At 32.2% G+C, this 17,449-nt stretch overlaps 1 long non-coding RNA gene across 6 annotated transcripts; it reads left to right on the forward strand.

Moving 5' to 3' along the window:
• Window positions 1–8,951: 8,951 nt before the first annotated feature.
• LOC142615147 (uncharacterized) lies at window positions 8,952–16,259 on the forward strand. 6 transcript variants are annotated; one of them, XR_012840668.1, is made up of 8 exons: window positions 8,952–9,117; window positions 9,415–9,498; window positions 10,750–10,842; window positions 11,453–11,523; window positions 13,055–13,132; window positions 14,248–14,344; window positions 15,842–15,956; window positions 16,064–16,255. It is a non-coding gene; the product is annotated as an uncharacterized LOC142615147 (long non-coding RNA). The 6 variants fall into 6 exon arrangements; XR_012840669.1 differs by having other exon boundaries at window positions 16,068–16,255; XR_012840670.1 differs by having other exon boundaries at window positions 14,260–14,344; window positions 15,842–16,259.
• The last annotated feature ends 1,190 nt before the right edge of the window (window positions 16,260–17,449 follow it).

Genomic DNA, 17,449 nt, shown 5'->3' on the forward strand with positions numbered 1-17,449 from the left:
GATCACGATCACTAACAGCCAGGAGCAAAGAATACTCATCTGTCCCTTCATCAACAGCATCCAGTGTATCTTGAAGTTGAAACAATGAGCACAGCCAAATCACCTCTTCTATTGTTTCTTTAGTTTCCTTCTTGTGATTATAGGCTTCCTCCACTGTTGCCAATTGCACAATGCCATTCTTCTAAACAAAAAAGCAATCATCATAGTTTTGCAGAGGCAAGAGGACTCATCCATCATGCAATGCAATAATTACACATGATCCTATGTACATTTTCCTACATACCACGGAAGTTGATTCCAGTTTTCTTCGCTTTGGAGATATAATTCCATCAACCAATGAATTATGGAGAAAATGAAAACCATCGCCATAACTATGTAGAGAATCATGTTCATGTTCAAATGCTACACAGTAGAGCTTCCACCATTTTAATTTCATTGATTATGATTTTATTCATTTATAAAATTCTGCATTCGATCACGGGGTTAGGTTCGCTTGCCTAACCTTTATAGTATGATCTTGTAATTCATGTTGATAACTCTTTCTATGAGACCCATATGCTTGTTGAATATTTGACATCCAAAAATATTACCTTACTACAACACTATTTATTTATTTATTTTTAATTAACACGCTAAGCTCACCTAACTTTTACCTCAATAAATTAGGCAAGGATCCTGAAGAGGGCAAGGTATGCAATTGTTACATCTAACTTTGCTCAGATATATAACAAAACCACAAGATGCTAGCAAGTACGAACTTCAGACTGTCCCCATCTTTTAGGTCCAAAGACAGTATCAAGGAAATTCTGAAAAGCAGCTGATTAATGTGCGTCAATAAATAATTTTAGCATATAAAGATAAGCCAATAATATAATTCAATGTTTTTACTTAGAAAATAAATAATAACTATCATGATTGTGAAAATATTTACAAGAGTTCCTAGAACATAAACAACAATTATACAAATATAATAATATTTTACATGTTATTACTTCTACAAAAAAAAAAAAAAAAAAAAAAAACATATGCTTCAAATGGACAATAGTTGCTAAAAACTATTGAAGTAGTAAATTATCTCAACCATATCTAGCACTAACATATCTCCCAAAAAAAAATATATATATATATATATATATATATATAGAGAGAGAGAGAGAGAGAGAGAGAGAGAGAGAGAGAGAGAGCACAACCAAGCCTGCTGCTGGCTTTATTGGATCGGGTATGGGGTAACAATTGTTATGTAGGAACCAAAAATGGATCCAACTTTTCTTCTATATCATTTGGAATCATTAAACTTAAACAAAATGCTCTCCCCTTTCTATATATTCCCAATTTCAACAAAATATTAGCCAGCCTTCATTTTTCAACTGAATACCAACATCTCATAAGGCAATCATTTTTAACTACATAAAGATAGTCCTTGCAAAACTAAGATGGAATAAAAATTTTACAAATGGGGAGACAAGCCGGTGTAAAGGCAGTGATAATTTAAGATGCGCGCGCGCGCACACACACACACATATATAAGTCTAAAACAAATTTGTCTTCTTGTACTGGTAAGTTATTCATACACTCAGTGGAGCATTACCACAGCCTCACCTTCCATCCTAGTTTTATGTGAAAAGGAAGTACTAGTTGAGTTCTATTTCAACTGAGAATCTAAATGATCGAAAGTACACAAACTAAGAACCCTAGTTTTCCTAATAAAGGAGAGCAAGTTATATCACCAAGCTACAAGACTCTTAGCAAATAAAGAAAATGAGAACCAAAACAATTCATCTTCCTATTGCTCAAATATTATAATAACTACCAATCGCTAGTCCCAAGATTTGCGGTTGGCTATGGATCCTCCACAAATTTGCCATATTCAGCCACATGTATTTCTTTTCACAATTCGATTCTATTCAAAGAAATGTTTTCAAAAACATACCGTACATGTCAGTATGGCCTGACCTTTTAGTACTAGTCACAAGAACGGTAGAAACAACCCCACTATTTTGACCTAGTCAAATTACAGGGCTATATCGATTGGTTCCAGAAATTCAGTATTAATATTCAGTCCAAAATGTTACACAAAAAAACACAAACAAAACAAAACAATACTTGAGCTTTGTAAAGGAGGAGGACATTGCTGTCAAGAAGGTTTCAAGCCATCAATGAAGTCTTGCTAGATCCACCTAACATTAAGTTGTCAAGGCATGAGGAGCCTCAACTTTTCTCATATCTCTATTCAACAAGATTGCTACTTGTTCTTTGTTTTCTGCGCAACAAACAATGCTTCACTGCCAGCATATTCTATGAAAATGTAAAACAATAAAAGACTTGGCTTCAAAACTTTTCACTTTATGTACACACTTTGATTTCTTTTTTCATTTCTTTATGACTTGGTTTGTAAATCACTTATCAAAAAAAAATTGTTTTATTTCGTTTTGGTTATCAATAGTATTTTCATTTTAGGCCCTAGTATTTATTAAGCTCCTAAAGAATATATCATATAAGAATCACATTCTAAAAGAAATGTAGTGTACAAAGTCTACAACATACTGCACATCACTTGTGGGACACAAAGTTCCCCTAAAATTAGGTTATATAAGAATTACATTCTAAAATAAATGGAGTCTACAAAGTCCATAACATAGTGCATATCTCTAGTGCCAAGAAAATGAGAAAATCCAACTAATAATCTCCAAAACTCATTTTCAACACCAATCAAGATCTCCCCTCCATTGAATAATGTGTTTATTTCTCTCCCTCCATATAACGCACAATAAGCATAAGGGGATTATATTCTGAGTAAAAGATTCTCTATGATTCCAAACGAGTTCCTCTTCACACAAACAATAAATCTATTGTCAATTAGACATTACCTAATGGATCGATCCCAAGTATTTTTTTTTTATGAGTCCAAAGTTTTTTTTGGTTAAAATGGAAATTCATTCAACTAGGAATAGGAAGTAGATACATCAATGTTAGGGCAAAGCTTGACATGATAAACATCAGAGAGAAAAAGGTCATGCAAACAAGGGGGAGGGGAGTTATAATACAAAATATCAAAAGCTTGTTGGGATCCTAATCTGGCGAGGCCATCCGCATAGCGGTTGGTTTCCCAGTAGCAGTGCGACACTTTAACTTGGGGAACTTGGGAAATTAGGAGCCTGCAATCAACCATAATAGCAGAATATACAACTTTAGAATTTCCAGAATTGGTCATCAAATCTGCAACAGCTAGAGCATCCAACTCAATTAATACACATGATAATTGGTAAGACCATCCCTCAAAGCCCAAAGTTCAGCCAGAAACCTAGTTGTGTTTCCTATGTGTCTAGAGAAAGCTTGGATCCATGAACCCGAATCATTGCGGAGGATCCCCCCTCCACCTGCCACACTTGGGTTACCCAAGGAACATCCATTAGTATTAAGTTTAAACCAACCCCTATGTGGTCTCTCCCACCGTAAATATTTCTCAACTCGAAACTTACTAGCTACCATGTTCAAAGCACAGTAGGCAAACTCTGCGGCTCTTTGCACAATTTCCTTGTGGATATTCTAGTTAGGGGTGAAGTTTTTAAAAACCACTCTATTCCTGTGTTGCCATAAGATCCACACTCCAAAGGCAAATAGAGTACTCTAAGGAATTTGAAGATATCTAGTTCTTTTATCCAATTTGCAACTTTCTTCCAACTAGCTATAGATATCCAGAGAGAAGAATTCGAAGTTGAGATTCCCTATTCCAAGATTCTGCTAGCAATTTGAGGCAAATCCACAATCCATAAGCAAGTGGAGGATAAGTCCAAAGTTTATTGAAAAGAGTAGAGAGAGTGGCACAAAGGATATGAACATTCCCAAATCAAAGAATTAAAATCACAAAAAGTGGAAAACTAAAAAGTCAACTTAGACATCTAATGGATGCAACTTTGAGCCTGCATCTACCTATACAAGGATCTCAAAATTTGCTCTGTGATTACAAAGGTAGAATGTTACACCCCATCAATGTCCCTCATATTTTGTTCATGATACAGAATTCACATGACAGAAAGAGGCGTGGCTAACTACACCTTGGATATTATGTGTCGCTAAAAGCATCCTTGTCAACACTTTAATAGATGAAGCACTGATTTTTCACCAAAATTGTAGATTGGAGGCATATCAAAGTTTCATGGGGGCATGGATTTCTGAAACCTCTAAGCTTTTAACCTTGCTCTTTTAGCAAAACAAGGGTGCTGTCTTATGCACAACACCTGATCCTTCTCTATAAAGTGTTCAAGGCAAAATACTTCCCCCCATGCTCATTCTTGGAAGCAAGACCAAGATATAACACATCCTTTGGATGGATAAGCAATCTTGAAGCAAAAGAATTTATACATTTGGGGACAAAGCGGAGAGTTGGAATAAAGCTCCCAATGAGTAAGTGTGGGTGGAAGAACTAATTGATAAAGAAAGGAAAAGACAGAATACACATATAAACCATGGAAGCCGAAATAATAAGAACACCGTTGAATTCCAAGGTATTTTGGATTGGAAATTCCAGAGGTATATTAAAGGTAAGGAGTGCATATAACCTAGACCAAGAGTGTAAAAATTAGGAGCGTGAGGGAGAGAGTTCCAACAACAATGGCTCAAAGAAGCAATGGAAGAAAGTTTGGTAAATGAAGCTGCCAAATAAAATCAGATTCTTTACATGGTGTGCCAACCCACCAATGAAACAGTAAACTATGCAATGTGGGAATGTTAGCTTACAAAAGAGGTATGGAGGATCAACTCCTTTCACTCTAAAACTGCTGGAAGCCTTAAGAAAATGGACTTTACCAAGACAGTTTGGGCAATGGTGGAACAACAAGGAGAGAATGGTCAAAAATTATTTTTAACATTCTCATGGACACTATGGAATCATAAATATTAGATAAGATGCAATGGGAAAAAACAACTGCATTGATATTTGATAATGGACAATGCAATGGAATACAAGTAAGAATTTTGTCAAGTTATCATTATGGAATAGACCAGAGTTGATACACGAGGCATGTTGATACCTCCTCTACTGAGGGTGTACAAATTCAATGTAAAGCGGGAATGGGGCTGGGGGTTAGAGATGATAAGTGCTTTGTGATAGTGGGCATGAGCAGAAGTGAGAATTATCATGGTCAAGATGGAGGAAATGAAAGCTTTTATAGCAGAGGTAACACTTGACATTGCAAAAGACATGGGGTTACAAGATAAAAGTTTGAAGACGATCCCTTAACAGTTGCAAAAGCTTTGAAGTCCAAGTAGAATAACGGTGAGGTATTTGATAAATGGTGCACATCATGCTCTTAAAAAAAAATTCAATGGTGGAACATCACACATGATGAAAGAACAAAAAAACATGGAAGCACACAGATTGGCACACCATACACACACAACATTTAGAAACTATGAAATTTTTGTTAGAAGAAATAGAAACAATAAGCATGAATAAAAATCCTTTGTCCATCTCAAAGGGTTCGACTTTATACTCTATCAATTGCAATAAGCCATATGCCTTTTTTTTTCTTTTCTTTTTTTTCATTTTAAACTTTGGTTATTTATACACGTGTGTTGACGAGCTGTGATTTGTGAAGCATAATGTGAAACACTAAAAATGAGACAGCAGAATTTTATTTGCCAAAGCATATATGTTCAAATGTTCTTTAATTGGTAATTACACATGCACCGAGTGGGTTTTGAATATTGCATAGATATACAAATGTGAATTTTAACTATGTTTCAATACTACAAACAGGCCCCATGGCTGAACCAAAAAGTCATTGTTCAACCCTTGCTTAACAGCCACCAACAAGTTTGGCCACAACCCTTCACAATAAACCATGCATAATCATCAAAATGAGATTTTTTTTTTTTTTTTTTTAGAAAATCAAAATGAGCTTAGTCAATTATTCAACAAAATCCACCCCATACACCATATTCACTTATGGAAAATCAAAGTAAATAAAACAATTAATATAATAGTAGCCCAGCTTGTTCTCATCAACTAAAAAAATTTAAAAAATTTTATGTACTCTAAAATGGGCCTTGAGAATTTTTCTTAATCCAAATCTAAAGAATGCTGAATATAAGTATGTAAGTGAGAAATGGCATACTTGAAAATTGCAAAGGAATGAAGAAGAATGCTTCTTAAGGCTTTAGCTATGAAAATACGCTACTTCTTCGTGCGTTTTCTCCTTTACTTTCAGCAACTTCTTCTTTGAATACGTGGGTTATTCTAACTAACTTAAATATATATCTCAAGAAAAATATATTTAAGTTACTAACTAACTTAAATATATATCTCAAGAAAAATAAAGTAAATAAGAATTATCAATATTTGTGTCCTGCCTTTTTATTTAATATTATTACTAACTAACTTAAATATATATCTCAAGAAAGATAAAGTAAATATGAATTATCAATATTTTTGTCCTGCCTCTTATTTGTTATATAAATAAATTGAATTAATTTATTGTTAGTGAATATTGCTTTAAATTCGTAATTACTTTTGGTTAGGGTTTCCTTGACGTAGAAGGAAAGATTTGTTTTTGGAGTGGAAGATAAGGATTATCCTTGACATAAAAGGAAAAAAGATTTTTAGTTAAAAAAATAATTGGGTATTCTTTATCCATTAAATAATAAAAGAAAATCCTTATATATAGGCATTGTTGAAAGAGTAGTGGTATAGAGACAAATTATTTTATAACATTTTTACAAACTGTTGTTGTGATTAACTTCTTGCTAGTTCTTATCTGAGCCCCAAGGGAAGAACTATGTATACAGGTGGGGGGCCATCCCTCAAAATTTTGAAATTTCCTTTAATATATATAAATAATTATTTTAATGTTTTCAAAATTTAGCCTACAAAAATAAAAGTTGGCCCCCCAAATATTTGGATTAGTCTAATGATGCCTAATAGTTATAGAGACATAACTTTATTATTCTCAATTTTATTTTTTATTGTAAAATATGCTCTTATATTTGTCAAATATTTGATCAAGTTTGACATCGAACATGTTTAAATTTATTTTTTTCAACCCGTTATATGATGATTAACAAGTTATTAACTCATTAAAAAAAATATTGTCATTAAAACTACACGTGAAATGTTTCTTTAGTTGTCACATAATAGATTAGAGCAAGATAACTTCAAATATGTTTGGAGATTAACTTATTTCTCCAAGTTTTGAATCATTCATGTTTTTAAAAATTTCATTAGTTCAATTGAAAGATTTTTTACTGACTTCAGTGTAAAAATGAATTTATTTTATGAAAGATTACCATCAAACATAATTTTGATAGAAAATATTAAGCTCTTTTTTTTGTTAGGTGTGAGTATATATATAAATTATCAAATTAAAAAGTGTGTGTATATATGTGAGTGTATAATAAAAAAAGTGTGTGTGTGTGTGTGTGTGTGTGTGTAAGAAGTTGTTTTGATAAATATATTAGTATCGCAATTTAGCACCCCCCACAACAAAACAAAAATTTATGTCTCCGTCCCTGTTAGGCCCATCACTAACATCATTTTTTTCATTTACCATTAACCACATGTCACATTAGTAGTTTGAATTTTTTTTTTTGCAAAAAAGTATGTATCTCTAGCATTTTCCTTGTTGAAAAGGGTTTGGTGGTTTTTGCCAACGGTTCCTTCCACATGGGAAGAGGAGAAAGCTCCTAGAAGAATATGAATTAGGTTTCTTCGAATAATAGTTAGTCAATTATTTGGGATTGAAAGATTACCCATTGTTATGTATTGAGAATTTGTTGTATTTATGGGCATGAGAGAGTTATTGGGTGTACTAGGGCTTTAGGATTGTGAGTTTGTGTTTATGAGAGGTTTTGTTTATGTTGGTGAGGCTTTGTGAGTATTTTCGTGTGAGTTGTGAGTATTAATTAATGTCATTCTAATTCATATCATTGATAGTGAATATTTTAATTAGCATCGCCTGTGAATGTAGGTATCACAATAATTGATATTATAGATTTTGTTGTTGAACAATATGTGTGCTATTTGAAAATTATATAATTTATGAAAAATATATAATTAATATAAGATTTTTTTTGGAGAAAGTAATTAATATAAGATTTAGTTATTATAAGAGAGAAGAATTGTAACTAATGTTGTATACTCTTAAAATATAAGCTTGTTAAAAAAAAAACTCTCTTTTATTATGGTACAATCCATATCATTCATAGCGGATATTTTGGTTGGTGTTTCCTCTGGACATATGCGTGAAATTGACCAACCACATTAAATATTGTTGTCTTTTGAGAATGCTTTATTTTTATTGTTCAAGTGAATGCACTTCCACTAACCCCAAATCACAATAGTCTATATCTATATCTATATCTAAATCTATATAATAAGAGAGGTGCTACGTTCATAACATCTTTACAACAAATTATAAGTAGTTAGTTGTTATTTGTTCTAATTTGAAACTATCACTAAAATTACTTTTCTACTCCAACAAAAACAATTTGCCACATAAAAATTATTGTGAAAATATTATGAAAATGTTGTGAACTTAACACTCTCATATATAATAATATAAAAGCAAAATGTCATGCTTTTCGTTTACTAATTCACATGACTATACAAATTAATCCCGCGATTATTTTTAAAAACACCGAAAACATGTGCCTTTTTTGTTTTGTGTATTAAGTGTGCATTTGGCTTTAGCTTAAAAAATCAGTTTATTTTACTATTTAGCTTATTTTTGCTACCATTCATAGACTCTATTGCACTTTTTGGTACTATTCATGGTCTTAATATACTATTTCAACTAGCTCTTACCTTTATCTACAGTACTTTCAGCAAAAAATTTTCAGTTTTAGCAAAATAAACAGATGCCAAACCCTTGGCTTGTGGAATCCATTATTTTTTTCCCATTAAAATTACTCTTATACACTTAAAAAGTTCTTGTCTATTTTTTTCCCTTAAACATGTGGCTTTACGTTTTGTGGATTGAGGTAACCATTTCTGTATATTAGAGCCTAACATTAATTATTGATCGAGAGCGTCAATAAGGGGGTAGAGAGAGTCAACACAGGAGAGAAAAATCTGAGGGCCTATACCACCGTCAGACCAGTTTTTCTTCGAAAACATTACCGGTAATCTTTTAATTTTGTTTTATAAATTTTCCCGTTAAATATGATTTAGGGTTATGTTTGGAAGTGTTTTTGTTTTGAATGATCGGCATAGTCTGATGGGTTTGGAGCCTGTGGTGGGTTTTGTCAATTTCAATCAAAACTCTGTCTCCTAACTGTATCCTGTGGTGGATTTTTCTTTTATTTTTAATGTTAAGATAGTTTTAAATTTGTGGTTGAAATTTGGTTTTTATTTATTTATTTTTATCTTGGGTCTCAATACTATTTTTCTCATTGTTCAATCAAAATGCAAAATTTCAGTTTCAGGGTCATCAAAGCTGTTGCCAATATTCTGTACTTGTGGGTCTATCTGTTGGGAATTTAATTGCTAGATGGGATGAAATGGTAAGTGCTTTTTTCTGAATCATCATCTTTTTGGGTTGCTTTGAATTAACATATTCTATAGGAGTTCTTTTGGTGTCGCATGGCATATGCTTGATGAAATTCCTATTAAATTTGATGTGAGATCTTTTCACTCAACCTTTTTTTTCCCCTTATGTTGTGATAAATCTGAGTATCTATACTATGGGTGTAAAAAATTAATTTTTTAATGGAAATTATTAATTTGGTTATAACAGAAAATTTTCTGATAATATTTACTTAAATCTAAAATTACATGTTTGGCGTTGCACGATATATGTTCGTTGAGATTCCTTCTCAATTTGATATATGATCATAAATCTGAGTAGTTATACTGTGGCTATTTAAAATCAATTTTTTATGGAAATGAATAATTTGGTTATAAATATGGAGATTAACCCAAATACTCAAAAGAAAACCAATTCTAAACAGAATAGAAGAATACGAAGACTAAACCAAAACTACTCTACTCTCCTCTATTCCCTCTCCTTCCTTCTCCATCCAAACTTAAGAAAGAAGATCTCAACCACAAATGAAAAATTACCTTAACTTAATAAAATAAAATAAAATAAAGAGAGAGAGAGAGAGAAAGAAAGAAACAATGGTAATTTACGAGTTATTCTGGTTATATTCTTGCAAAATAATACGGTTATATGTAGTTTTGATTGAATTATTGAAATAGGAAAGAGAGAGCAATTCCCCCAATAATTGAAATTATCAAATTCTGGTGATACTTGCACAATTAGTCTTCAATATGAATGAACTGATTGACATATTCTTGATGAATTAAATTAGTATATAATTTCATAATTATAGTCTATAGAGCATGATTCTTCCTTTAACATATGACATAATTAATTTATTCTGTGATTGTAGACAACTTAACTACTTGTATGACTCCATGAACTGACTAATATGTCATTTTCTTTGATATACAACAAATTTTGTGTGCATGTATTGTTTATAGGTTTAATTTCTTTCTTGCTTTCTTTGCACTTACTACTCATGTTTAAATTTCTTTTTTCCCTTGCTTGCTGTGTCTAATTTTGCTTATTGTTGACTTCTTCAAAGAGCAGTATTTACCAAGAAAAAAAAGAAAAAAAAAAAAAAAAAGAGAAAGGGAGAATGAGGCTGTGGGTCATAAGCTTCAGCCACATCCATTAGAATTAGAATTTGATTTATGCTTAAATGTTTTTTAGAACAAATAGCACTAAGTTATGTTTGAATTATTTGCAGGGACTTCCACTCTATCCAATTTTGGGGATGTTTGGAGCAGACAGATTTGATGCTATTGATCTTCCAGGCTAGATGAGTGATCAATAATAATAGGTAGGCTTTTATTTCTTTAATTTTTAATTTTTAATTTATTGTTGTGACTTGATGAGATTGTTCTGCCCCTTTGTAAATAATTAGCCATTTGCTCTAACCTCTGAATTTGGAATGATGTCTGGGGCTATATAATGGTTGTTGGAGCATCAAAGCCAACTGTAGTGGCTGATGTAGATAGGTTTTCCAGTATGAAAAAGTAGAATATTGGTGAGTTTTAATTAATTTCAATTTATTAATAATGTATAAATTTTGTGCTTCACATTCTCGAGCTTATGAAGCGTTGGGTACTGCTTATGAACTATTAGTTAAGTGTTAGATAATAGCTAGAAATTTGCTAGGTTACTCTCACACTTGGACTATATTGTTTAGTTTAACGTTAAAATCAACTTAGCCATAAAACTTTGTGTTAAGGGTTCTAAATATTGTGCTAGGGTGTATTTAGCATATTTCAGTTTCAACTTAATCACTAAATCTCTCCTCAAATAGTCTTAGGTGTAAATGGCTGGAGGAATTAGTTTTTTTTTTGGGTCTCAACTAACAAGATTTGTTCTTTTATAATTTTTATAAATTTTTTTCCTGCTAACAATAATTACATTTTTTTTTTGGTAAGATGTACATAAGTTTGACTTGCCCGCACAAACCATCACCCCAGAGATTGAGAAAGATCTGCATTTACTGAAGGTGTGTTGAACTATATTTTTGTCCATGTGGCACTACTTTTCAATTATGCTCAAATTATTCTCTATGTAACATTTTAATTGCTACAAATTTGTTTCATTTTTGTGAATTTTCTTATTATTTCAATTTTCAAACTTATGTGGTTTAGGGAATATGCCATTATGTAACTTGGGTCATGGTCATGCAGCATGGATTTACAAACTAGAAAATTAGAAATGAAGTAGAAGGTGGGGTATTTCCTATTAATGCATTTAATGTGTTCTATAATCTATGTGTAGTCATTAGCCTTTGGTTGGATCCATGTTGAGCATTTGAAAATCATTTCTTGTGCATGGAATGTAAAGAGTTTTTACTTACCAAAAAATATTGTTTGTGTATAATTTGACTCTAAATGGGTAAAATAACAAATTGAAACTGAAAGCTGGTTGATTTTCCTCGAATTGGAATTGATATACGACAGTATGGCACTAGTATTTGTTTTTCTACCAATGACTTTGACTAGGTTGCTGATTCATGCCTTTCTGTAACTTTTAAGCAACATTCTTGGTGAGAGGGGTTTACCCAACACCCTAAAAGGATGATTTTCCAGGGATATAAGTGATATCTTTTAGTCATATACTGCCAACTACGTTTCCTGTAAAATGGCATTGGCATAGTCAAGTGTACAACTTGTGCTGGCTTGAAGTAATTATGATGGTAGTATCTGGGAATCTCTGATTTGTTGCTCTATCTAGGATGTCTATAGTTTCAATTTCAAGAAGATGATTCAGAAACTCAACTTCACTCAAAAAGTTTTGTTTGCATTATAATTTATATTGACCTGAATGCGCATGATTCTATTTTCTTACATGAAATTAACATCAAGGATCGATCAATCATATCGTAATTTAATACGTGCTTTTAAATTATGATGTGCTCTTACTTTGACCAAAGTGAGTGTTCTCTTATGATAATGTGTTCCAGATATAAGATTAGACTTAATTCATCTATGGATTTCTTTGTAGTTGAATAAGTTTGACTTAAACAATCTCCCGTATACTTTTGAATTATGTTGGAACTCATTTGGATTTTAAATCATTTAATATTTATCTAAATAATGGAAAGTTATTCACTACTCCTTTAGTAATGCTCTCTCTTCTCACGTGAATGATAAGGCCTACCATGAATTTAATTAGTGAAACTTATTGTTATACAAGGGGAAGAAACATGACTCCTGGTGTACTGAATATTTACAATTAAATAATCATATATAATAACTCACTGTGAAGCTTCGTTTTTTTTTTTTTTTTTTTTTTTTGGATTTGGATTTTGAGTTTGGGGGGGGGGGGGGGATAAGTTGTTGTGAAGCTTGGATATGCAGGTAGTGGTTTATGGTTTTATCAAGTTAATAGAACACTTTTTCATTGACTTTGATGGTTCATTCGCTTGCTAGGAGTTTAGATTCTGTAACTTAGGCAGACTATTATACTCTAAATTCTTTTAAAAGAAAGTTCCATCTTGATTTCTGAATTTCTTCCTGTGTTCATGATTACAGTTGAGAAGTGCCACTGATCTGGAGAGGCACTACAAGAAGGGTGATTCAAAATCCAAAACTTTGCCTATGTATTTCTAGGTAAGTCTATTTGTAATTTCTAGACTAATAGTCTTGGTTGCACCGACACGGCATTTTTGCCAACATACCGGTAAGACTCGCCGAACTCAGTGTCCAAGCGGTGTCTTTTTTTTTTTTTTTTCAACACAGCACCAACCCGGGGCCGACATGGCCCCGACGTGGTGGACACGCCAGCAATGGAAAAAAAAACCCACATAGCCCAAAAGAGAGAACTGAAAAATCTCAAATCAGAAACCCACACAGCCCAACTGTTGATTTCCCTCTGCCCGTTGCCCTCTGTCCCTCGCTGGAGCTACATCAGGCTGATCGGCGAGCTCCCTCTGTTCCTTCCGATCTCTCTCTCTCTCTCTCTCAACGTGGACAAATTTGAGCTTCTTTTCTCTCTCTCTCTCTCTGTTTCGCAATTTTTTTTTTCTTTTCTTTTATCTGCTGACTGCTTAGGACCTTTGACTTGGTGTACTGTGGCGTGTTATATTTATAACACCCAAACCCTTTTTTTTTTAATCCCACTCACTATGTTATACTTTACTGTGTGTATATATATATATATATATATATATATATATATTCTTCTTTACTCAACCTTGTCTTATAAATTATAATGTTTATTATAAATTTAGTGATTTTTGTTTTTGTGTCTTGCTTATTTCCTTTTATGTTTTTAGTTGGATATTGAATGTAGTCTATTTAAACTTTTGGTTTGTACTCTAAACATTTTATGTGTATTATTGTACTACGTTGGGTGTTAGTTTACTTGTCTGTAGTTAGTACATAATTTAAATTCTAGATATAAACGTATTTTATGTCTAAAAATATTAAAAAATATGCCTAAATATAAAATTTAATTAATTATTTAATTACTGTGTCCACGCCGTGTTGTGTCCTTGTTTTTCAAAAATTGCCGTATCACCATATCCGTGTTCGTGTCGTGTCCGTGTCCGTGTCCGTGCATTATAGCTAATAGTATGTGATATCTTGGAGCTATAAGTGGGATTCTTGTCTATTCTCCTTCGGATGGTATACGTTTTTTTTTTTTTTAATTTAGTTTTTGGCTAATTCATACACCTTTTGGTCTTTTGACAATTATATTGGGAAAGTGATAGAGTCAGCGTCAGACTTCTTCACAGGTAGACTAACAAAGAAGGAGAGAAAGGGAACAATTGCATCTGAGCCTTCTGAGGTGTTATCTGATCTCTCCCTTGCTGACTACAGGTGAGATATGCAACTCTATCGAAAATCATATGAATCATATCATGACATGATGTGCTGAGTTTAAAGGGTAAAAGGAATGTGGTGTTGCCATTCGTAAAATATGTTCTTTTGCCAATATAGAATGGTTGATTAAGATGAATTCAGCTAAGGGAGATCTAAAATTCTATATGAGCTTACCTTAGTGTAATAAAAACTTGAGAGAGCATATAGCATTAGATCATTAGATGGGGAGAGGGGGGGGGGGATGTTGAGGAGCACCAGAAAGCTGACCTTGTTATTTTTGCTTTGTATTTCTGTAAATTATTTCCCGCAGAAACTTCCATCTTCACTCACCGCCTCAACCAAAATTTGGAGTCCTCTATTGTGCAGCTTGAAGTTTCCATTGCTACAGTGAATGATCTGATAAATTGTGATACTCTTGCCAAGTGACATGAGAAACAAAATGCACTGAGCTGATTTATAATTCATAGCTATATTCGCATGTGCTGTTTCTCTTTGATGTTTGCTCCTTCCCATAGTTTTCATTATAGAATTGATTGTGATTGTTGTGATGATAAATGCATGCTCCAGGAAATCATAATTATTGAATGAATAAAGCAAACTTACAAACAAAAGGCTTCACGTATGAGAAGAAAATAAATTATTAAATTTTATTGAATGAAACCATATGCTTTGAGGTGTCAAAGGAAAAGACGATAGAAGAGCTCAACGAAAGACAAAAAGTTTAGGGGAGAAATCTTTTTGAAATGTTCCATACCTAATGGATTTGTCTGGACTTTGGACGGATCCTAAGAAGCCTTTTAGACAGATTCAGGGGCCATTTGGTATGACATTTTAAGCAACACTTTTTAGTTTTTAAACAACATTACACATTTTCACCTACTTTTTCACTCACACGTATTTTCAAAAAATACAAACGTTACTAGAACACCGTTACCAAATGGCCCCTCATGATGCCAAGAACATTCAAGTCCTGCATCAAACTCCTGAGTCACTGTACCACAGATATCAAACTAGTAACAGAGCATAATGAAAGCCATTAGATTCTATCAAGATTTTCAAAAGAGTTGAGAAGAAAAAACCATATACCAGGAAACAAACCAAATCTCCACTTCACTTGTTCATCAAGCAGTCAAAATCATTTAAAAAGACTAAAGAAGAAACACTAGGTTAGGCATAAAACTAAAAAAATTAAAATACATCACAAAACGAAAGGCATATATAAACCACAAATTTGTATTAGATTTCTCTATCCACACTATCCTTATTTTTCAAAGGAAGTAAATTACTTTCAAATGATAATGAATATTAAAGTTTAGTTGCCTTGATAAAACAGTATATAATTTTATGTTGAATGGCATGGAAAAATCAGACCAACTGATCCAATTACTAAAATGAAAATTCTTCTAACGTTTTCTTTCATACATAGAGGCGCATGCACCTTCTTCCACATTATTTTATCCTATTAATCTTCCTCTATTTCAACTCTATGTACAGTAAGAAGAAGAAAAAAGTTCTATGCCAATGTGTCTGTCCCATATGGGTTCATTCATCTACATATTGGGATTGCAGTCACAGAGGAATGTTTCTTAAGAGTACTGAAACAGCTACAGTTGGGTTTTAGCTAATTCTTCTTGCGTCTTCTGCTTATATTTCTCCAACTTATTCTTCTTCATCCATGAACTTGCCACTAATTCTGTCGGTTTTGTCCATTTGGAGGCAGGAATGAGAGGGAAATGAAATAACATGGACAGTGAATGTAGAAGTAGAAATTGGGAAACTAAACTGACTGGATTAACCAGGCCAAACCCAGCGGGTTGAGCGAGTCAGAAATTTTTTCCCTTCTGTGTAATACCTTCAAATTATTTAACGACATCAAATTAATTATTTTCCATATTTAATTGTTGTTGGTTTTTTTTTTTTTTTAATGATAGAATTTCAACTTATAATGTCCACTGTATGATAATTGCTCCTATCATTAAGCTAAGACATTGATCGATTTTTAGTATAAGTGGGTTCAAATTTTAGATTTCTAATTCAACAACAATATCATAAGTACAAAGACAGGAATTGCATCCCATTGTTGAGACAAAAGTCTTGTAACATAACTGGTACAAACTTGTGGTGTTTTTTTTTATAGAACTATGCATGGTTCAAATTCCCCATTTCCCATTATAACTGCCAAATTATAACCCAAAAAAAAAAAAATTTATATTCTTCGGTTATAAGACAAAAATGGAAAAGTGTGTATCTTTCCCTCAAGGTAACACATAAGAGCCAATTTAACAATATTATGGGTCACAAAATTAATTTTTCTAAAAGTATGATTAACAATCCAATGGATATCCAAAGAATTAATTATTTGGTATAAATTTTTATGATGATTTGATAGTTGGGGGAAGCTTTGAACCCTAAATATCTTTATTGATAACAACTCAACTGACGCGGTCAATTGAGTCTCAAGATTGCTGGCTTTCTTTTTTTTTTTATATATATATATATAAAAAAACATAATTATATATTGGTTAGAATTGTTAATTTTGCTATTTGAACTCCAAAGCCAAAATATCAGTGTACATAATCCACCATCACGGCTATGAAATGCCTATAACCCATTGTGATTTAATCATCTAAGTCTATGATTAGTCCATTAGGGAACCATTTGCAAGCACATTGAACGGTACTTTTCTTTCTTTTCTTCATCTTCTTTTTTATTATTACTATTTTTATAGAAAAAAATTTTGAAAAGAAGGCAGCTATCAATGTGTATAATATTATCCTTTTAATTAATTTCAAAATAACTTTATTTATCTTATTAGATGCTACATTTATTTAATTAGTTAATTGAAGTTTCAATAATGGAAGAGCATGATGAAAAAGAAAATCCAATTACACTAGAAATTCTATATTACTTTTAAAACAACAGTAAAAATTAGAATTAAATTGAAAAGAGTAGTGTTACACATAAAAATTATTTTATAACTTTTTTACAAATTATTGATATGAATAATTCTTGCTGATTCTCTTTTGCGCATACTATTAACATAATTTTTTTAATTAATCATTTACCATATTAACAGTTTGTAAAAAATAATGTAAAATAAT

The sequence above is a fragment of the Castanea sativa genome, chromosome 11 (assembly GCF_040712315.1).
Source record: "Castanea sativa cultivar Marrone di Chiusa Pesio chromosome 11, ASM4071231v1".
NCBI classification, from domain to species: domain Eukaryota; kingdom Viridiplantae; phylum Streptophyta; class Magnoliopsida; order Fagales; family Fagaceae; genus Castanea; species Castanea sativa.